Source organism: Xiphophorus hellerii, chromosome 16 (assembly GCF_003331165.1).
Source record: "Xiphophorus hellerii strain 12219 chromosome 16, Xiphophorus_hellerii-4.1, whole genome shotgun sequence".
Lineage (NCBI taxonomy): Eukaryota > Metazoa > Chordata > Actinopteri > Cyprinodontiformes > Poeciliidae > Xiphophorus > Xiphophorus hellerii.
The window spans coordinates 11,992,435-12,015,696 of NC_045687.1; the positions used below are offsets into that span (position 1 = coordinate 11,992,435).

A 23,262-nucleotide genomic window follows, 5' to 3' on the forward strand; every position below is an offset into this window, starting at 1 on the left:
AGGTAAAATGTCCAGTTTCACTAAATTCCATTCATCCCACACTTCCAATTGTAAACATGTCTGTCTGATATGCCTGCTATCAGGAAGAACAGTTGATTTACCGTCGGGGTTTTGAAAATTAAGTGCTAAATTTAGAAGAAACCCAACCTACCTGCTGCCACCTTCGGAATGACAATCTAGGTTTTAATTTTGCATGTTTGTTGTTGACAGGCCAGGACCTGTTAATTTAACACAGATATGTTTCCCTCCTCTTAAACTAACCCTGCTTAACAATCTTCATTCATTAATATTAAACCCAAATCAAAAGGTTTAGAGAAAAATAAATAAAAAAACAAGATGAGTTGTGACTATCAATTAAAGTTTCTTGATACAAACTATTGACACAAACTAAAATCATTTCTACACAGTGACAAATGCTTTATTTTACACAACTTGGCCTTTATATATGAACCCTACCTACATATGCATTCAGCATTTGCAAATTTACCTATTTGTGGATTTTTCTGTAAAACATAATTCCAGTTATATGCAGAAAATGTGCCTAGTCCTGGATGTTTTACATTGAACATATCTAAACTATTCAAAAGAAAATGTAGTGTAGGAAGCTGAAAAACCTATAGACACAATTCTACTTGACACTCTACTGGTTAGCAATTCCAAAGCAGCAGTACGAATGCATCAGAATCTGAATTTTTTCAAAAGCAAACGCCACATGACATCCCCAATTATGAATTTTCCTCAGTTACATGCAGAATCATATACTTGATTGTATGATTCTCTACATGTTGATTCTTCAGGTTGCCCTCCTTCTGCTTGTGTTGTAGTCAACATCGGATGTGAGGCGTGGTACACACTAAACAGGTTTCCAGTCCATCACGGAGTAAACCGTCTATTGAAACAAATTAATTTTGTATCAGAAGTTCCACTGGATTAGTCTTTCAATAATTATTTTTTATTAAGAACTGAGAAACTCAATGAAGCAATGATTTTCCCTGGAATACCTCTACTCATGAAAAATGAATTAGGTCGCAACACCTGTGAACGTTTTCAATACAGGCATCAGTGGAAATCATTATTTCACAATAAATACCTGGTGAATGAACAGTGAGCAAGATGGAAAAGTTGAGTGACTCAGAGAGGCATAAAGCTGATGGGTTTTTCCCATTCGGCATATTCTGTCCTGTCTGGCTTGCCACAAAACATACCTTCTACACGAACAAAAGGGTAGTCAAACGTGCAAAATACATTCCTTACCATCTGACACATAGTAGAAAATCTGAATCAAATGGGAATAAAACTTTTTATAAAAGGTAGCTTTGTACTCATATGTTATATTCCTCTGTGTAGATTATATTAGCTCTAAATACAATAATATCTCACCATTTATTATTCTTTAGCACATCAGCTATTTAAAATTGTAACTCACCTAACATATGGAATTAGTAAACAATAGAAGTGTCAAGCACATCAATACATATCAAAACTGTTTAGCATAGGCTACTTGCTTTGTAACCATGTGTAACAAATACCGCTTTAATTTAAACACAGGCTAAATGCTTTTTTGTGCAGAATTAACATGAAAAGCCATATTTCAGCACACAACGCAGCATTTAGAATTTAAACAGACTCTTGCTGTAAAGTCAGACCAGACCTGAGTCATAGCGAACACCATAGAAGTTGTTACAGTGGTGGACAGGCAACTATACTTAAAGTTATAAATCTTATGAGGCTCCGTCTAGTCAGCAGTTTGGTCAGCAAATTACACCACCTTAATGTAAGCGAGTGAAAGGTACTGTTGTTCACAACTTATCACACAGCTAATGGTAATGCTAATCTGAATTAGTATCTTATCAAAAACAGCATATGTCTGTTAAGTAAACCCTTCTAAAGTTGTATGATTTTAATTTTAATTTAATTTAGAGAATATTTACTGTGTGTTCAATGATAAGTAAGGTACAATTACGATTATAAAACTCACATTTTGTTTATTTCTGTTAATCGAAGTATTCTATTGTTTCCTCTCTTTGGTGAAGAACTCAGAGTCTTTGAGGTTGGAAAGCCTCATGCATAGCATGATTAAGGTCATGCTAAGCATGACCTTAATCTTTGGCTCCCCCAATCCCAACTCAAACCTGAACTTAGGCTGAGGCACTCCAAAACCATTATTCTAGCCAGAAGAAACGTATTAGTAAAATTGAGATATTGAAACCTAAGATCATCAAGGTTGATGAATGAATGTTTGCAAGAAGAACCAGCAGATTCCTGAGAACGGGCACAGACTCTGCAGGCAGTGACGTCAGAGGAAGTGATCTTCTGAATTCTTGATATGGGTCTTATGGGCTCCTGTTGATAAGATTGAAGAGCATCTCACTATGAGATTCTCAGCAGTCTACATGTTAGTGAACAATCATGCCTCAGTTTTGGCTATCACACAATCTCACTCAGACCACATGTGGGCTCGCCAAACACGGGTTATCGGTTTTGATACAACAGGAATGGCTCTTGCTCAAAAATGTTAGACCAACATCTACACCCAATAAAACTATTCTTGTTTGGGGTGGGAGGAAAGACACATTTTAAGAGTACAAATCAATAAAACCGCCTCACAAACAAAAGCTTTCATCTTCGATTCTCTTAAAGCTACAGTATGTAATTTTTATTTAAAAAATGTTTCTTACACAATTGTTAAAACTATCCCTTTGACATGACAGTATAGCATAAGACAGATATTCTGTGAATAATAAATATCATGTGCCTTCTCCCAGAGCTTGGTCAGAAACAACCAATCAGAGATAGGGTGAGGTCTTGGCGCTGTCAATCTTGCTTGTGTATTGTCTACTCACAATCTCCCCCTGGTTCTTTGCTATGCTACAGCTCCTTCCAGACAGTAAAGCCTGTCATGAATGCTCAGGCTAGTTAGCATGGCCACCGATGACGGTGGATAAACAATTTTTTTTTACAAGGGTAAACTGTTTCTCTTGTATTAGTACAGTGAGCAGTGCATACACAAGCCGGATTGACAATACTAAGACCTTTTTCACAGCTCTGATTGGTTGTTTTTGATCGGAAGTGGTGAATTTTTGCAGATCGCAATATAGCTCAGGGAGGAGGTGGAAGAGCTTCATTTTTTTCACAGATCTATCTCATACATGCTATCACAATAGCAACAGTTGTAGCAAATATATATATAAAAAACCAATTTTTAAAAAAAAAATAAAAGCTAGATATTGTAGCTTTAAATGACCCTCCTTGCAGAAGCTGGGCAAGGGACTCTCTGTCAAACCGGTTGGAGGCAAGTTGCAGTTCATTGTAATGTCCGTTGTCATGGATACATCCAGGTGTTGCTCATGAGCCAAGGCAGAGGAATCAAAAAGCCAAAGCTCTCACTAATCCCTCTCCATACCACAGTGTGTCAACAATCAGGAATGCACTGTCTAAACTAAAGCATTGTTCTTCTGCCAAGAGGAGAGAGAGAGAAAAGTAAATCACAAATATATCCACCGATACTGCCACTAAGAACTGCTGTCTGGTGGGTGGGAAAAGAAATGCAATGAGAAGAAACAAGTCAAGAATGAAAGAAAGAAGCTCTGGTATCTCTCTGTGAAGCTTTTTTTAAACACTGTTCATAGGGTGTGCGGTGTATATCCAAGTACTGCTGTGGGACTAACTAAGTAGCAGCTTCTGTAAGACAAAGTCAGAGCTTCTGAGAAGAACAGCTGCCGTCAACAGTTGGATTTCTTTGAACTAGCCATAAGCACCAAGACAGCAGGAAATATCCTCCTGATGTCTTTGATCTCAGCCCAGTGGAGTCATATTCAAATAGAAAGTCCATTATGAGAATAATCTCACAAGAACCTGATAATAATTCCTGATCTTTGTGGACAAAAGCCTCCAAACCAAATAACTGGTTTCCCACTGTTTCTCTGTCAACGGCTAGGATTTTTATTAATTTCCCCTTTGGTGCAAATTGTGGAATGTTGCCAATTTTAACAGGATTGTTTGAAAATCATTTGTTGTATGTGTCATTATCTTAATGTATCTCACTTTTAGAAAGTATGTGACATATTAAAGAGTCATCTTGGCATTAAGCACTTCCAGTTCAACTGCCTTAAAATCCGCAAATCAAATTTTAGGATCAGACATGCAGACATAAGCAGTTCTAGGGGTGTTCTGTGTAAGGCAAGACAATAGTTTGCCTGTTGTCTCTCTTCCTCTTGCTCTTTTTTCCGTGTATGCGCCTTTTTGCATTTTGTGGTATCACAGAACAGACAAATTCAAAACGGGGCAAAACGGATGCGGCAAGGGCGGTAAGACAATGGCTAAATTTGCCGGTAGAAAAAGAAAAAAAAAGGTTCTCCTCAGAGCTTTCTTGTGTGGAGGACGAAGAGCCACAGTCGGATCTGCTTCCCCGATACCCAAGGCCTTGTTACAAGCCACAACAGTGAGCATCTTTGTCAGGCAGGAATATTACTATCATACATGACTACCAGAAGAAAAGTAAATATCCCCTTTAATGAGCTCCAGTTACAGCTTCTGACAAAACCCCCTCCACAAAGCTAATTTAGAAATGAACAGATCCGATTTTAAGTTTCTGTCTGAGATGCTGACTGAAGAGATGATAGAGCAGAAATTGTTGCAGGTATATTGTTGCATTCATTGAGGTTTAGCTCCTAAAGTACAATACATAAGCTATCTAAATAGACTATCATTCAGAGTCAACTATTTCAAACTTTTTCCCCTCAGAAGTATACTTTACAAGTCTTTGACAATTTGAAGCACATGCTCATAGCCTTCCATAGAAAATGCAGTTATGTAACTCCAATAAATCATATCTATAAAAAGAAGAAAATATTTGCATTGTAGACTATATTTCAGCTATTTTTATTTAGCAAACTTATTTAGTGCAGTAATTCATTTAAAAATATCTAAATATGGGTATAAAACAGTTTGTTTAGCATTGGTAAATAGAATAATAGACACAGAGTCTTTAAATTTGGAAGGTAAATGTAAATTATTGAAGTATTTCAGTCTGGATTCTGGATAGCAAGTAATCATTTTCTTTTTGCATATTTTCAATTTTTGTAGTTCTTTTTCTTTTACTTTGAAGAAAATAAAACAAAGACCTGAAATATTAAGCTCCATATATTTCATTTCAAATTCAGATTGCAAATCAAATTTATACCAGAGGAGATAAAAATCGAATTAAAATAAACAATCATTTTTAAAAATGGTAAGTTAAAAAAACAGATACCAAAGTTACTTTTGGGTATAACATTTAATGGACGTTCAAAAACTATAATTCATGATGATCTCAAAAGAGTTACAAAAAAATATGTCTTCATGTCCAGGTTTTTGAGATCAGAGGGCCTCTTTCCAACTTGTTGCTCATCGCTATGATTGAGTCAACCTCATTATTTAAAAGAAAACCAATAACCTTCTGAATGATTGAGTTGTTTCACTTTGGTTCAGATGCTCCCAGAAGAGCTTGAAGATACAGATTATCTTGTTGAAAGATGAGGAAGGCGACTGACAGGAGGCACCCAATGCTCTTTCTGCCAAATTAGAGTTTAACCTCAATTTGACCCTTTTGTCAACTTAGCTGAGCATTTTTATTTTCTACAGAACAGGTTGGCTGACCCCGACTTGTAGAACTTAGCAAGTACTCACTCGTCCTGATATCGGGCATCTTATTGCTTGCGCTGTGTGGGATGTGAGAACGATACGCAGCCCATTGTTGACCGTCTTCGCTCTGTTGTGTGTAAATGTGTGTGAATGTCTTTGTCAGCTAAAGCCAAGTATACACTTGCCCTCAGCGACACATACACACACACACTCATGCCTTCACCAGCCAAAACCTATCATTACGGCTGTCACGTAGCCGCCTCCGCAGCAGGCCTCACAAGCCCCGACAACCACCGGCACACACACCTGGAGGGCCAAACACTTAGTTCCCAGCACTGTGCTTTATAACTACAGCCTCTTAACACACACGGACGCACACACATATATAAACAGACACACATACTTAATCAGGATCTGCAGCCAAGCTTCTTTCTTGCACCTCCCATTCTCTGTAAATCGTGTCTCACCTTTCTATCTCTCCAACCGCAAATGCTTTAGTGATATTTAATTTTATTTCCTTTGTTATTATTTCCACATAGGATGAGTAAAACAACGCACCACCTCCAAAGCAAGGTTTGTAGTTACTTCCAGGCTGCTGCAGTGGAGAGACAAACAACAGGCGTCATTATTGCTGACTGTATAAAGAAATGTAATCTATTCGCAATAGCTGGAGTAACTCAGCTAAGGAAATAAGATTTCCAATAGTCTCAAGTAGCAGATTATAATCATAGGACCTGAACAAAAAAGTGTAATTCCTTCTTTTTGTACATTTCTAAATCCAATGTTTGCTTGAGCCAGAGATACTTGAGAGTGCACACAGTTAAAACTATAAGTAAACATAACTGACAATGCACACTGTACTCCCTACTCACCTGCCACACAGTAACACAGAGTAACAAAGAGGTTCCACTGTGACAAATCGGACACCATGCAAAATCTCCTGACAGCCTACCGGTTTAAAGAAACCCAGTTCAAACACACCCTTCAGTCATGGTTAATCAAATGAACAAAAGAAGACCTCAGGAACGTGCTACCACTACAGAAGCTTTTGAAAATGACACAAATCCTGGTAATGTTTGCCCTAATTTGTCCTTTTGTCATGTTACAAGAGTTGTCTCGGGCCTCTGCTTGCACTTTCTACATGCTCTATTCAGAGATGGTTAAGTGCGTAGCAGGTAAGTCTGATAGGAGTGTGAAATCTGAAACTGACAAGCATTTGAGGCTCAGTGTGCAAATAAAAAACTCTTAGGTGATTATACACGGGATAACATGGGAAACTGACTGAATGTATCTAGACCGACTTGCAGAGTGGTGATTATAAGCTGCATAATCATATACTTTTAAATCAATAATTAGTCTCATCAGTCTCATAACCAAATAACTTTGCAGGATATTTGTGGTTTATCAAAAGATGTTGACCTTGACCTTCATCTGTCTAGTAACAAGCCTAATCTTGCATCATTTGAGACCCATATTCATGCCTCTTTTTGAGGCTCAAAGTTGTACAAAAATCTGAAACATCTCAACTAACCAAATTTGCTCTAACTTCTGCCATACAATGGTTAGTTAAACATTGTTCAAGGGAAAATTGACATACTACTGAAAGTAAATATCTTATTTGCATTTTCCTCCTCATATTGGCAACTAAAAACTCTCATAGTAGTATGTCACCGATAAAAAGTGATCAATTACTACTTTGCCTTGCAAATTTTGCACCAATCACCCAACACCTGGTATTGAGCAATGTGAAGTTTACTTCTTTCTTTCAGCGTTACATCTGGGCCTGCAACTTGCTTCTGCCTGTGCTCTGCTGCTCATGGCCAAGTGTGTGTACTGCATATTATGAATGACCTCATCAGACACTAAAATACACACCAGAGGGGCCTGGGCAACATCAGGTCTGAATTTTGCCGCAGAGCCTTAACAGTGTCTCCTTGCTTCATTTACATGCAACAATATACAGGTCCACAGCCCACTCGCAAAAACACTTAAACAAACAATTCATGGGATGCTAAACTCAATCTTTGTCAGAGCGTGCCAGCACACAGATGCACAAGAGCACAAGTGATGGCACGAAGGCTTTCGTTGCTCAAAAACAAAACCCTGTTCTAGATTTCTTATGACTATAGTTGGGTAATAAACATCAGTGATTGCACCGTCATATATGACTGCTGTGAGAAATATGCAGAGCTGTCTTCTAGCTAAAGAAGTGGACTCAGCCTCAAGACATATGGGTGATGTGGGCTCAGGCAGGATCAAACAAAGCAAACCCTGGCACAGTATGCCATCTGCACTCCTTCATCCCCCTAAAAAATCCACAACCCCACTCCCCCTATCGTATCCACAAGTTTTTACACTGTGCGAAGTATCAGAATGAAAGAGGCCTTGTCTAAGAGTCTAATCCTTGGGTGATTAGTCAACGCGTCTTGATTAAAAGCCCGTACTGCTGCCACACCCCCATCCCTCAACCCCCAGCCCCCGTCAATGGAAATGGCAGCCCACAGGTGTCCTGACAATGCATGTCTCATTGGGAAAAAATTGGTTTCTGGAGTGAGGATGGTAGGTTTTCAGAGCTGACTTTCACATTAAATAGAGGAGAGAAAAAAATAAAGAAGTCCTAAAGCTGAAGAACCAGCACAACATCCCTGCATTTTCTCTAACTTTTAAAACTTTATAAAGTCACTTTTACCCACAGATTTAAAAGGTTTTTTTTTTTTTCTTCAGAAAATCAACAGAACTCTTTGAGGCACAATGCCTGAGCCAAAGAAATACATATTTTCACAGATTATCCCTTCATCAGTGAGTGTTTTCTGTAAACAGCCATTTTGCATTAGATGGATTGAAAGAAAAGACGGGTATTTCACAGAATCATAAACCTCATACACCCTCACTTTCCATCAACATAAATACCTTATCCCAGGGGTATTCCCAAGTCTGAGCATGTTACGACTGACTAAAATATTGTAATGGATGGCATTATGCACAGTTTTATTGGTTAGAGGAAGGTTCAGTGCAGCAAAAACATAATTCAAATAAACAAGAAGGGATATTAGATGTGGACTAAAAAGAAATAATTTATTGTGTCCAGCACTGTAAAGGTCTAGTATAAAGGATAGCATTTTTCAATTCTCAATGATGAATTTAGCTATACACAAACAAGGTTGAACTCTTCTCTTGTCATTGTGAGTTTAAGACATTTCTCTTAATCTGGCCCTAGTTAACCCATGGCAGCGGGAAATGACCTGTGACCCTGGGGACACACTACTGTACTTCCCCAATCACATCCATCGTGCGCCTAACCCTGACTGAAAGCTCAGGAAGGGAGGGACCATGCATCTCAAGAGTCCTGACACAGAGAGGAATCACTTACCACTTCCCCAAAGAGACCCCAGTAGAGTTACAAAGAGGTGGGGGGATTCAAATAACAATGGCAAGAGGGAGGGAAAGAATGTTTCCTGAAATCACATGTTGTTAGGAAGTCCATATCCCTTGCCAACCAGTCAACCAGGCAGTGAGGCCGGCTGTGCTCACAGATCCACAGGGTAAGAGCACACATGGTTTCAGTTTGACTCCATGTAGGACTTGAAGGAAAGAAGGGGGCCTGGTAGCAGGAACCCTCCAATTCTCACTTCCTGCTTCTGCTGGAAACGTGATCTGTTCGCCTGCCGTCCCCATCAACACAGAGCGCAGTGTTCGCCGTGGCAGCCGGGGGAACGGCGTGTTAGTGCGAGAGGCAAAACACATCACACAGAATCAGCCTGTCAGCGCCCTAAAATCCAGGCGGGTGTTTTTCTAATGAGATGGTCGGGACACGGTAAAGACAATCCTGTGCAATCAGCCTGTTAATCGTTCTATATTGTGGCAGGAATTTGGGGGGACATTTCTTCATTACTGCAGAAAGCATATTTCAACCAGAGCACCCAATAATCAAACAATACCAGACTACTTAAAACAAAGAAGAAACTAGGAGACTCTCTTTGTTTTTTTCCAAAGATATCAACCAGATTTCAAAATAAAACTAACTTGCCTGTGACATCCATTTATTTTTGATTAAACTCAGGTCACTGCAATGAGATGTGTGTTTCTTCTGAATAAAAACACTTTGTGATTGATTTATTCAGGATTTAACCTATTTTTATTATTTTTAAAGACTTGAGACTTGGCTCGAATGTGGCAAAAATGACTTGTGAGCATCTCTGAATTTTAATATACCTTAATGCAAAAGTTGTCCTTCAGCATGTAAGGACTTCCACCAGAAAGATCACCATTTGTAATCAAAATTGTCCAGAAGTGTGCACATTTCTAACCATTGTTAAAACATGATAGTGAACATGGTAAGGGGTGAGAGGACAAACAGCTTTGTTAGTTAGCTAGTTTGCTCTAAGGTAATGATAGCTCAAAAACGTTGCTTTAGACCGATTGTCATTGTAACTCATTTCTGACAAAAGACTCCTTTGCATATTAATGTTAAAAACTAGGCTAACAAAAGGAACAACTGCAGGAAAAAAAATATTCACAGTCTGTGAGAAATAAATTCTATTTTGCCTTTGATAATAGATATGCAGAGCTTTGTGTGTTATGAAGGCCTTAACTTCAATGTCTATGCTTGCTGTGTCAGAGCCAGCAGGACTCTGAGCTGAATTCCTGCCTCAGCATGCAAAAAGTTAACAGTGCTGTAGAAGAAGGAATGATTACATATAAAAATAGAGCATACCATATGTTCTCCTGACAGGCTGCCTGAATAAGAATAGTGACATGGGTCCAACAAGGCCTCTGCCTCTTACAAGCTAGAAAATCTTTCATTTTGGGCAATCATCATAAAGTATAAGTGGGTAGAAAAATGGCTCAGAAAGTCACCAATATGGTGACCTTCTGTATTTCATAAAACATCCAGTCATCATGTCTTATCTTAAAATCTGTAAATGGTTCATACAAATTCACAATTTGTCAGAAATCAAGGAATTCCAATTAGGGAAAGGTACTAGAAGAGAAGAAGCCCTCTGGGTGAGTGTACACATAACAACCACCACTATAAAACCTACTAAGATTTTGCACATTAAATTGCCCTTGTCAGCATGAACCTTCCCAGAAAAGTTCATTCTAGTGGAGCCAGTTGACTGCCAGAACCTCAAACATCTCAGTCTCTCCCTTTCCATACTCTGTTTGTGTCCCATAACAAGACAGAGCATGCACACTGTAAAACTCTTAGGGGGAGGGCTAAAGGGATTGGGAGATTAAATTTATTTTGAATTCCTTCTCCTTAATGTGGCAATTACCTCCCACCCTTCCTTCTCCTTCACCTCATCTCTCCTCTCCGAGGTGCACAGTGTGGAGTTTGTTTCAAAGCACATCTCCCTATTTTGTACACAGATGTATATAGACGTATGCAGAGAAAAAAATTATTTTGCAAAGTATGAATTACTAAGAGCAAACAAGACAAGATAAGATTAGATGAGCTTGGCAGCTCATCCAGTTATCAAGTGGTTTCTGGCACTTCTGTGATAAATGCTTTCCTTGCATGGCTTGTCAGTTTGCAAACCTACAATGTGTTTTAGATTTGCACTGACTTATTCTTTCTGTTTTCAGATGATGGACTGAAAAGCGCTCCCTGAGATGTCCAGAGCTTGGGATATTATTTTGTAAACTTGCTTGCTTAGACCTGCTATTCAACTTTTTTTTTTATGCCCCTGTGAAAGTATTTCTCAAAGTTACCTAATAATAAAATAAAAGTCCTGGACTACTCTAAAGTCCAATGAAACACATGTTTTTGAATTAAAAACACATTGGTTGAAGCTTTAAAACTGTTATTCTAAAGTTTACTCCACCAGATTGTTTTTCAGAGCCATAATCACAGTTATTTACATCTAATAACCAGATGAGAAAGTTGGGGTGGACTTGTGTGTGCCGTTCAACATGTTGCCTTTTTTCTGCTTCCATAAGAAAGATCTGGAATGCTAACGTCAGTGCACCGCAATGTTACAGAATTATCTAATGGTGACGTCTACAATCCCTCATCTAGTCACTTATGTAACAAAAAAGAAGCTGCGGATGTAAGATTTTCAGGCAGTTTTAATCCACTGTTCGAAGGTCGGAGTCTGACCCTCGGTTGTGACAAAGAACATTCTTCTGGAAACCAATCCCACAAAAAAGCTCAATTTCACCTCCCATTCTGCAATTGGAGGGCTAGTCACAACCCACTTCTTTATTGACTATCCTTTCACACATTCCTCGCATCCAAAATGGTCTCATTTTCTATCAGCTAAGCTCCCTTAATTGACTGCTCTATGCGAAAGGGGATTATCTGATGAGAGGGGGAGGTAAAGAAAGCGGAGGAAAGCAAAACACAAAGAGGAAGTAAACGGTCAGCTGGGGGTTGCAGGACACGAAAAGATTACCCCTGTCATTTATCCTGTTCTTAAAAAAAATACATCTTCAGATGTTTCCCGAAAGAGAGGGGAAGACTTTGTGAGGGATCCAAGAAAAAGGTGCGCTATCAGGCACTTCAGAGGAACTCTCACTGCTGAAGAGAACAGAGGAAGGCCCCTGTAGTGAGGATTCAGGATTTCCTCCACCAGTAGCTACATTAGCACATTCTGAAGACCAAAAACGCTTTCTTTAGACCTGTCTGTCTTTAATTCTTCCACTGCATAGTCACAGTTCTGCTTCTTAAGTTACATGGGTATCCAGGGTCTGTTTTAATAGTGAGATATGTTTTCCCCACATTAGAGTGCAAAGTTCTAATCTTTTCCTTTCATTTACTTAACGGCTGTCAAGATGTGTGATTTTCTGTGGAACAAAAACATGAGGTTATGAAATGTTTCACACTGTTTTGAGATCTCCCGAACACTTTAGAGCAAAAATCTGTACAAGTGACTAATCACAACAGGGACAGATATAGTATAAAGCCTGGTTCCATTCACGGACAAAGTCAGCGGGTGCCAGCTGCAGAACTGACGTAGGTGAAGTCCAGATATCAAGCCAGCACAGGCCTTTATAATGGTGCTAGATTTATAGGTGTGGCCGTTCATGCTTTATATTTAATTACAGATTTTTGCAAAGATACCATGTTAAGCGAAATGTAATACAACAGGGTTAGACCCAGACATAGCAGCACATGAAGCCCTACTTTTTAATTTTACTATATAAGGTTTCATTAAAAAAAAAAAAAAGAAGTCTGGCTTGTTTCCTCTGCAGAGCTGCAGAGGTGAAACTTGGCATTGTCTCCATTTTCACAGTTTTTTGATGGGTGCATCATTGGTATTCATCCATGAGGACAGTATTAGAGGCACGTCTTCTCACATGATTTAATTAAGGTAAAACAAATAACAACACACAACTCTCACAGCTGGGAAATTCCACGCAGGGATGATTGACGTTGCATTACTGAAGTTGTTCAGACTGACATGCAGCATTAAAGTCACAGCACAGATAAAGATAAATGTGCACCGAAGCGTTACCAGCTTGTGCTAACAAACCATAATCTTTAGAGGATAATTTTTGCTGAATGAGGAATATTTATTTTATTTTTTTTTATAAAGCTGTATCTTCCAGAAACACACGTAGGCTTGTAGTTTGGCTTCAAAACAGAATGCCGAGCTCTTGCAGGTGCTTGTCCACTGTCACTATGTTGTTTCCTAATTAAAAGGAGCTTTCTGCACATCAAATTGCATCTTCCTTGAACATTTTTTTGTTGAACTAACAAAACTTAATTGAAAAAATAACAAAGACAAAATCATATCTTAATATTTTGCTATATAAATCTATATATTTCGTGCTACTATTGTGATAACAATAAAAATGACACAAATAACTATTTAGTATTTGTTTTTTAGGGTAACTGCTTGCAGCAATCATAGCCAAACAAACAAATACTGCTCTTGAAAACACAAATCATATAAAGTGTGATTTGTGCCACTAAAATGCACAGTACCTGCATTTAGTCATTTTTAAATTTGTTTATCTTTATTCATATTTATCCTTTTTTTTAAACATTTTATATGGAATTTGAAATGATGAAGATAAATCAAAATTCTTCTCATGGTAAGTAATTTATCACAAGAAATTATAAATGACATAATAAACGCCCAATGGGGGAAAATGGCAAAAAACTGTATTAACAATTACCTCATATTATTAAGACTTTTTGTTCTCTGGCATTACACAGTGTTCTCACAATTCTCCTTGTGCTTTAGCATCTACTAAAGATGTGCATCAGGTTTAGAGATCTATAGCAGTTAGAGTCCACAAGGCACCTAATAATAAAAGGAATGAATGCTAATGGCAGGAATTGTAGAATTAATTAAACATTTCATATGCTGTTAGTTATATATTCAAAAGTAAAATGAAAATGCTTTTAAATTAGTATCTAAACCATAGATCAAAATCTGGCTATAAGACTCTGATTGGTGCATCTCTAATTTACGTACAAATTAAAACTAAGACACTTGATAAAATACAGGCTCTATGTCCAGCATGCATTTGGGGAGGAGATGTCTAGCTCAAAGGCACCAGCAAAGCCTCACAACAAGACAAAGGTTATCACATTTAAAAAAAAAAAAAAAGCACTATTTAATTTTCAAACAATGACAAAGCAAAACCTTGTACACTTCAGGATGGCCAGGAAAGAAAAAGAGAAGTCCACTCCAGTTTGGGCACATATCATAGATCAGACTATTTATGGGCCAACCTGTAGAGACCAGGGGCTAAAGGCTTGGCCACATGTTTTACCGCTCTGTTTGAATAATCAGGTAGAAGTAAAACAAACAGTTACAGAAGGGATGTTTAGCAAAGAGCTCAGGATCCAGCCCAGGCTAATAAGTGTTCATTAGTTTTAATAGCTCAGCTCCTGGAGCAAATGAAATGAAGACCAGGAGACCATATCCAGCTAATGTAAATAAACCAGAAATCTCCTCTACTGTCTGTCTTGACAAATCTCACTCACTTTCTCAAACAGCTTGCAGGAACAAGACAATTAAGCTGCCACTGACTGAAAAGAACAACTTGTGCTCTGGTGTAATTATAAAAACAAAACATGTTTGGGCACATTGTGCATCTCAGTAAGACGGAGGATAAAGTGACATGACAATACATTTAAAAATATATTTATTTAATAATAACATACAGAAATATGCTGTGGCTTGCATTCATAAACTTGATATTACTAATTGCAAAGAGAAAGAAAAATAATGCATGGCTTGCAATTGTTTTACTAATTCAAGTAAGAAAATATGACATTGTGGTGGCAGCATCGTGTTCCCAGTCAAAGTCTGGAACTAAATCCTAATCTGTAGGAAGAACTGCATACTTATTTTCATGGACCACCATTATCCAGTCTGACTGAACTGAAGCTATCCTACAAAGACAAATGAGCAAGATATTTTACAAGATATTGACACATGAGGGCTGAATGCAAATTTACATCACACTTTTAAAAATACAGATATTACAAAATCATGTATTACTTTCCTTCCACCTTAGAATAGTCATTGATTTGTGTCATTCTACCATATTAGACCTCAAGAAAATAGAGTGAAGTTGCATTTGTAATGTGACAAACTTTGAAAAGTTTAACAGTTGTGAATACTTTTGTCCCTGTATCTTTTCTTGCCTTAAAGCACAAAAGAACAGGGCTTTTTCTCCTCCTTTTAAACACCTGGCGATGTTCTAAAACAATAAAATGTGTGGAATGTAGGTCAAGGATTGTTTAATCCTCAATAAAACGTCTGAAAAATATATCTCCCAAATCATAGAGTGTGTGTCTTAAGCCCGTGTCAGTTTATTAAGCAAACCATAGCTGCACATCTTGATTCCACCTGAACTCAAGCAGAAGGTGGTGAGGCAGGCTCAGTGGTCCAGATGGCCCCCTTTCCTAGCACAGGCCTGAACATAAACATGGCTTGGGTCTGGTTGAGGAGGGAAAGACCCTGTTTATTTATGAACATGTCTGGGTCTGGGACACAATTATAGAAAGATAGATAGAAGAGATGAAGGACAAAAGGAAAACGGCAGAGGAGCAGTTCATCCAAACCACTGGTGTGGTCATACCATGCAATATAGTCCACCTACAGGAGCTGGATACTAGTCAGAGACTAGATGAGGTTAAAAGTACACATTCCTACATACTGTTCTTTCTTATCTACAGATTTAGTCCAACGTACAAACTATAAAGGGTTCTCAGACTGCAATGGCAAAACTAACGAGGCGTGTATTTGAAGAACTAATTGAACTCTCGATGACGTCAAATGTCCAACAAACAAGCGTCCGTGCAGCCAGAAGCACTAGGTGCAAAAGTAGAGCGAGGGTGTGAGACGGGGAATTCAAAGAATCTTCCTGTGTACTTACCGGTTAAAACCAAGCCCAGTAGAGGATTATGAAAGTATGGCAAAGCAAAGTTTCTTTTCATCTTTGCTGCACTCTCCTCAACTCTATCAGTCGAATCAAGGCTTTTACAATATGGCTTTACAGTTTAATAGCTTGGCTACAGAAACCCAGACATCGTAAGGTGTTTTTATGGTTCTTGTTGATTCTTTATGACCTGGGCAAACATGATTGCCTCACTGTACAGCTTAGGTGTAAGCAGTTCTTCGAAAAAAAAAAAAAAAAAAACACATTTATGGTTTTGTTACTACTGGCAGTTCAACACTAAAGCCTATGTTGGACCAGTGCAAACTTTATTAGAGGAGTAAATCTGAGTCCAATGATAAATTAATCCATCGAACATAAAGAGTAAATAGCATGTAGCCTCTAAATGGCAGTGTGACCATTATCCTTCTACCTCAGTATGAAGTGTATGTGCTCGCCTCCCCTCAGCATCATTGCAACATTGCACAGGGCAATAAAACTAGGGTTAGGCGATTAGCACGGTGGCCTGACACAGCATGCACTCACTTGCACACTGAAATAGAAACATTACACAATTGCGGCATATATCCAACTAGCTTTGGCTAATTAGGACCACGCTGCCTTCCTAATGAACGTTGATACCAGAGTGCTGACCCTGCTAAACAGCAGTAGTATAGGAGGAAGATGTGGAGATGAATTCCGGCTTGGAAACAGAGGTGGGTCAGTATGACATTCACATAGTTCTGAGTAAAATTATCATGTTTTCTCCCAATTTGCCAACTGCGGTTTCAAAGTAGCAGTACCTCATTAACGATCCTCTAGTTTCCACGCTATGATGTTTAATGTTGTGTTGCAACTGGAAATATTTCTAAACTGCCAGACTTGTTTTTCTTGCCAGAGAGGGAAAAGTGTAATCACCTTTTTTCACCTGACCTGGGAGCAACACGTATCTGAGGGGTGTGAAACTGACACAAAGCAGTGAATAATTATTGGAAGATGAGAACGTTTTGCACAAAAAAAAAGAAGAATGTGGTGTGCATTTGCATTCAGTGGCCCTGAGTCAATAATGTGGAACCAAATTGTGCAGCAATTATACCTGCAGGTCTTTAGGGGTATGTCTCTATGACATACTGCACATATGTTTTTTTGTTGTTGTTGTTTTTTTTTTTTTAAAGAGCAAACTGGGTGAAATTGGGTGGAGACCATCTGTAAAAAAAAAAACTATGTTTTTGTCTTTAGGTTCTCAAGTGGATTTGATCTTTAACTTTGACTGGGCCATCAAACATAAATGTTTGACTGAAAAGGTGCTACTTAAATTCAGACCATTAACCAAGTACCATAAATTACCTTTGCTCTCAAGTAGATCATGTAAAATGTCAAATCACAATCATCATGATTAGATGCAATGTTTAGTAAATGAGAACATTTAAGGCATGCATCAAATTCTGCATGGCAGTAATATGCCTTATTTGTACATAGGCAAATGGTTCAATTTAGTCTTGTGGATTTAAGACCCAGATGATAAAGATCTCAGTACAGTAACTGGAACATTTTGAAACCCTGGTAACGGACCGATGAGAGAGGCAAACAATTTTGCTGTAAACTAAAGATTTAATCCGTTATGATGAATTAAATATTTTGAAATATTGATCAGAAAAAGGAGTTTGTCCTAAGACAGGATTTTAAAAAATAATCTTATTTGCTTTAAAAAAGACCAGAGAAGAAGTTAATACCTCTCAATCAATACCATGTGGGGCTTTATTGGTGCGCTGCTACCATTCCTATTGCCTTGGCGGGCATAAAGGACACAGAAACTCAGGGGGCGATGGACTGGCCATCGCTCTCACATCATTAAAGTTGATAAGCTGGCAGCTGGCTTGAGGAAAACTTACCATCTGTAGCCACCGGGTCCCCGACCACCTAACTCACATTTTCCAAAAACATTTTCAGTACAGTCCACCTTCTGGCTCTCCTCCCTGGTTTCAACCAGACCCGGCCTTCCAGAGCTGAGGGCCTGAAGTCTGTTGTGTGGCGCCACAGTTCTGGGAGGGCTGGAAAAGTCAAGTCTCACCTGAGTGACTTTAGCCTGGTCAAGGCCACCTGGATTAGACTCCAACCTTTTAGTAGTAGCTTGCAATCAAAAATACTCCATTTATTTCTTCATTTGACATGCATGAAATCGTGCAAAGTGTCTCCCTTCCTGGTTTACTGTCTACACATTGTGCTGCATAAGCTTTGAAATTGCAGCCTGTATAGAGGAGTATAGCAATGTGCATGTGTGCTTGAGTGAGAGAAGAATAAGACAGATGTCTGAAAGAGGCTAGGCTTGCATAGTTTACACTGAAGGAAAGCTGCCTTTTTAAACCATTGGAGGAACACACACAAACACATGCCCACCTGACTCAAACCCCGTCTCCTTTCACCACACTGAAACGCCCCATGCATGTACTATTGTTAAACTTGCTCCTTTATGACTAAACATGTGTCCACTGAAACAACACAAAAGATCAGGTTCCGTTTCTACAGCTGCTAATACACCTACACACGTGAACCGCATTTAGCCCTGCTGCTGATTGAGACCAATTAAGGCTGAAGGGAAGCAGCAGATGGAAAAGACATAGATTTTCATTTTGCAGAGGTGGCTCCTAGTTTCTAATTGCCTCTTTTAAAGTGGAGGCGACCCCGGTGGAAAGATGAAAACGTGCACTGCTTACTGTAGGAAAAGCCTGTAAAGGAGCGGCTGCCGCTAACAACACCCCGTTAACATTGACTGCAGGGAGCAAAGACGCGGAGCGATAATAAATGCTTGGGGAGAAAGGCTCGCCATGTGACGCTTTATTGCACAGCTGCAAAATGCGGGTAATGCAAGAGCCACCATTCTGAGGTTTAAAATATAAAACATGCAACTAATGAACAAATGTTTTCCTAAAGCGTTGCCCACCTACAAAGTTCAGAGTAACAGAAAAGTCCAGCATCAATGATTAACTCAAACAGTAGACAGAGGTCTACCCGAGCCAATGACTCGACAGAAACGGACATAAAAATACATTGCAGACTTCCTCCTCAGTATCTCTAATGCAACTCCACCTTAAAACCTGCCTCCACAGATTGTCTGCAGCAAACAGCTTGGGGGGGAAAAGCAAAGATCTCTTGGAGTTGTGACAGTACCCGCCTGTCTGCTCAGAACAGGCCCAGTCAGGTTGTCAGCTCCACTAATCTGCAGTAGCTGTTATCAAAAGCTGATGAAGGATTTCAGCGATCATTTATTAAGAAAATAGAAATTCTTCAGACAGCAAACATACTTCTAGAAATAAACTCTCAAGTTTCACTATGGGTCAAAAGGAAACAAAAGAATAATTAGACTAGAAGTAGTTAACAGTGACATTGATAAGCAATGTGTTGGAATTCCACCTTTGCTTTAGCAAAACAGGTCCTGGATAGCATACATACAAAGAACTTAGTGCCAATTCAAGCAAGACTGAGGCTCTGTGTAAATCCCTCCTGATCTCAATATATAATATAAAACATGGATATTACAAAATGAGAGGTCGCTTCACAAATGAAAACTAAAGTTTAGAAAATTCTATGAGCAATATAAAATAAGTTTGCTTAAGTTTGACTTATAGTGTATAATGTTCTTTCTTCTTTTGTTTTTGCAAAAGAAAGGAAAAGTTTCATGAATGTCAAATTATGTTGTAAAGCAAAGAAAGAAGAAGAATCCAGTTCAGATTTGACCAACATGTTTATTTTAGATTTAAAACTAGAGCTGAGTTCAGATTCCTTAAAAAAAAACCCTGTGAATTAGCCCTTTACTGCAATAACTTTGGTATCATTCAATGTCTACTTACAGTGTACACACTGTGTACAATAAAGATGTTGCAAACCCTAATAAGCAATGGAAAACATATACAGGGCACTACTGATAACTTTGTTTTTACTATCTCATCGCACAATAGCTTCCTGGGAGTGAGCCATATCACCAATACTGAAAAACCACCAATGAAAGAAGCAACCTCCTATTAAAAAAAGGGAATGTATGTCTTCCCTTCAGGACTTTTCCAGTGTGCCTGTATGCGAGTCCACTTAATATACAATGAAACACATTAATCCAAGATGAGATTTCTAGGGTCTTCAGGTAACATGTCGACAGGATTTTTTAAATCTTTTTTTTTCTCTACAAAACAATACAGACTGTTGTTTTGAAAGGGTACTACATTGGGCCAAATTTACAAATGTATTGAATATGACTATAACCGAGGTTCAAAAGAATCAGATACAATGCAAAATGTTTGGCTTCAAAATGAGTTGATACTAATTAAAAACAAGAAAGAACCTTCTTGACCTGTACTTGTATCCAAAACCAGCACAAACACTTTTATAGATGGCCACTGTGGGAACAGAGCGATATCACCTGATCTGGCTTTGTGTTGTCATCCAATCACAGTCTGCCACACCTGCTCTTTAACCAAGTCACCAGTATCTGTTACCTTCATTCATAACAAGATTTACAGAGGTGGAGTAAAGGTAGCTTAATTACATTACAATATTTCTACAACCGAGACTGGTTGATGAATGTTGTAGCCACATTCTGTGGTCCTGTTGATTGTAACTTATTTTCATATTTTCAAAGCTACAAGTTTGAAGCTCCTATCCTCACTTACTTTGTGCAACTGTCATAAAAAGTTGAAGTCTGCACTGTTCATTCAATAACTTTTCTTGCAAGGCTGGAAAAGCGGGTCAAAACAGCAAGATGTACAGGGTGAACAGTTGGATTTATTGAAGGCAACTCTGGTTTTATCAGCGTCGGTACACACAGAGGCACTTTAACACTTTGATCTTCAAAGGGAGATGAGCTGGAATGAGGGGCAATAAGAAGATAATAATGCCAATCTACATCCATTACTCCATAGATCACAGAGTGACCGTAGAGTGAAAACTAGGTTAATCTTAAAGCAGGAAAGCCATTTTCCCTGTAACCACATTGCCATCTAGTGGTACTAAATGTTAACTTTTGATCATGCACTCTTGAATCAGTTCAGGCACGTTTTAAGTGTAATCAAACATTAATTATTTTTTTTAGCTGCAGTCAAGCCCTTTTCCCTGTAACCACATTGCCATCTAGTGGTACTAAATGTTAACTTTTGATCATGTATTCTTGAATCAGTTCAGGCACCTTGTAAGTGTAATCAAACATTATTATTTTTTTTTTTTTATTTGCAGTCAAGCATGGGGGTAATGTCAGCAAAAGTCATTGATGCACAGCAGTTATCTGTGTGTCTATCAATACTAATGGGATAAAAGTTAAATTCAAGAAGAAAGATGAATGAATGAATGAATGAATGAATGTAAAACTAACATATATCAGAATTTTATGTTTAGATATAACAAACATGTTGCTAAATAACATTAAATAGCATCTCAAACTGGTTGCTGTAACTCAGTTTAGATCCTAAAACAGGCAAGACTATGTGTACATTCTTATAAAGGCCTTCAAACTGAGGATCCAAACCGCAATATTATAATCCTTGAGGTAAGCAGTACACAAGTAATTAGTTCTTAGGTAAATTGATAAACACTTTTAAAGAACAGGTTCCAAAAGTTTAGGAAAAAAAATTTTTATCTGAAGGGTTTTGTAAACAAGTATTACTATTAGCTCTTAGGCCTAAAGATGTAGCCATGGACATCAATAACAAAATCAAGAGGTGTAAAAATGAGCTGCAACCATTGGGGATTGGAAATTTTCTTACAGCTTGATTAGAATCAGCTTTCTGTTAAAGAGGTCGTTCGTGTTTCAATTTGTCTAACCCATTACGTCTTACACTTTGTTGCCCAAAAATGTAAAACAGTGTTTGTTACATTCTTTCTGATCTTCAACCTGGCAGGGACTGTAGCCATATCTGCCTCAGCTACAAAATGAAATGAAGCACACTTGTTAAAATAAGTGCATTTTCCCTTTTATGTTAGCGACTAAAGCATTGTCAGCAACTAAAAATGAATTTTGCTGCAAATGTAAACAGAAGTTGTGAAAAAAGTTGAAATATAATTTTCTCTTTCAAGGTTTTCTCCTGATATTATAAGGAAAAATGCTTTTCATGGTTGTGATTGCTACCAATTTTATGTAGAAAAATAACCAAATTGTGACATCTAGTGGTACAAGAAAATGATATTCTATTTTCAAACATCCCTGTGAAAACATACAGTAGTGCATAAGGAGGTGCTGTTGGTCCTGTTCTAAGAGATATGGCCATTTAAGTAAATGCCCCAAAATAAATGCTTTGACATTAGTTTCAGTTAAGTTTCATATATTTGTAATTATTTTGGACTGCACTAACTATATTTGTCATAACCTTTATTTTCCTACTTGTGTCAGGTTTGCTGGAAAACCAAAGTCCGAACTTTCAACATTGAATTAGGGACTTACTTTACCAAAGTATCTGTAAGTAACCTTTATTATTAATTAATTTGCTACTTTATGCATAGTTTAGAGCAGCTGTCATTAAGATTTAGTTGGTCTGATGACATGTTCTGCTTTCAGGAACATAAGGAGATTCATCTATAAACATCTAAAAGCTGAACTGAAATGAAAAATAATGTGATAAGACAAGTTTATGTTTATAAACAAGTTTAGGACATGCTGATATTTATTCAATGTAAATGTTGAAATATGGATTTAAAGTCTGGTTATATTCAATAAATTAGAATATGTGTTATGATTTGACTCATTTGTCATATTTAAAGTACCTTTACAAATCTGTAAAGTATTTCAATTAGTGAACCAAATTAACTAAATAAAAGAACTTTTCAATATTCTAATTTATTGAATATGACTGTGTAGTAATAAAAATAATTCATGGTCTGAATTTATTTCTACTTGTCTTACATACAAAAAAAAGCTTTTAACATCAAAAGAACAAGGATTTTTTAACAACTACATTTTTACTGTTGGAAAAAAAAAAAAGTTTTACATTACATTCTTCAAAAGTTTTAGATTATTGCCATGGGTACTAAAGTGGCCAAAATGGGGATTGCAGAGAAGTGAACTCCCACTTTAGTGTAAAATGTTGCGTACAATGTCCACAAGGGGGCAGCAGAGTTCAAGAAATGCGTGTCTAATCTGAATTAGTGCCACTATTTCTTTTTTTTTTTTTTCATTATAGGGCACAGAAGAAGTCCGTTCTGGAAAACACACTAATTGCAACTTTTCAGATATAGCTTCTTATAAACTAAAAGTTTCCTAAATAATCTCAGAAGAAAGTCTAAATTCCCCAGTATTTTCACTGAAAGAAGTGCTTCCAGTCC

At 37.9% G+C, this 23,262-nt stretch overlaps 1 long non-coding RNA gene across 3 annotated transcripts in view; it reads right to left on the bottom strand.

The window, feature by feature from the left end:
• LOC116735571 (uncharacterized) overlaps positions 1-23,262 on the bottom strand; it is a 59,187-nt gene that overhangs the window by 25,229 nt on the left and 10,696 nt on the right. The window contains exon 1 of one of the 3 annotated variants that reach the window (XR_004342401.1): positions 5,668-5,872. The exons of the other annotated variants lie outside the window; for them this stretch is intronic. This is a non-coding gene — a long non-coding RNA (uncharacterized LOC116735571). Of the gene's footprint in view, positions 1-5,667; positions 5,873-23,262 lie in introns of those variants that run through there. 3 annotated transcript variants of the gene reach the window in all.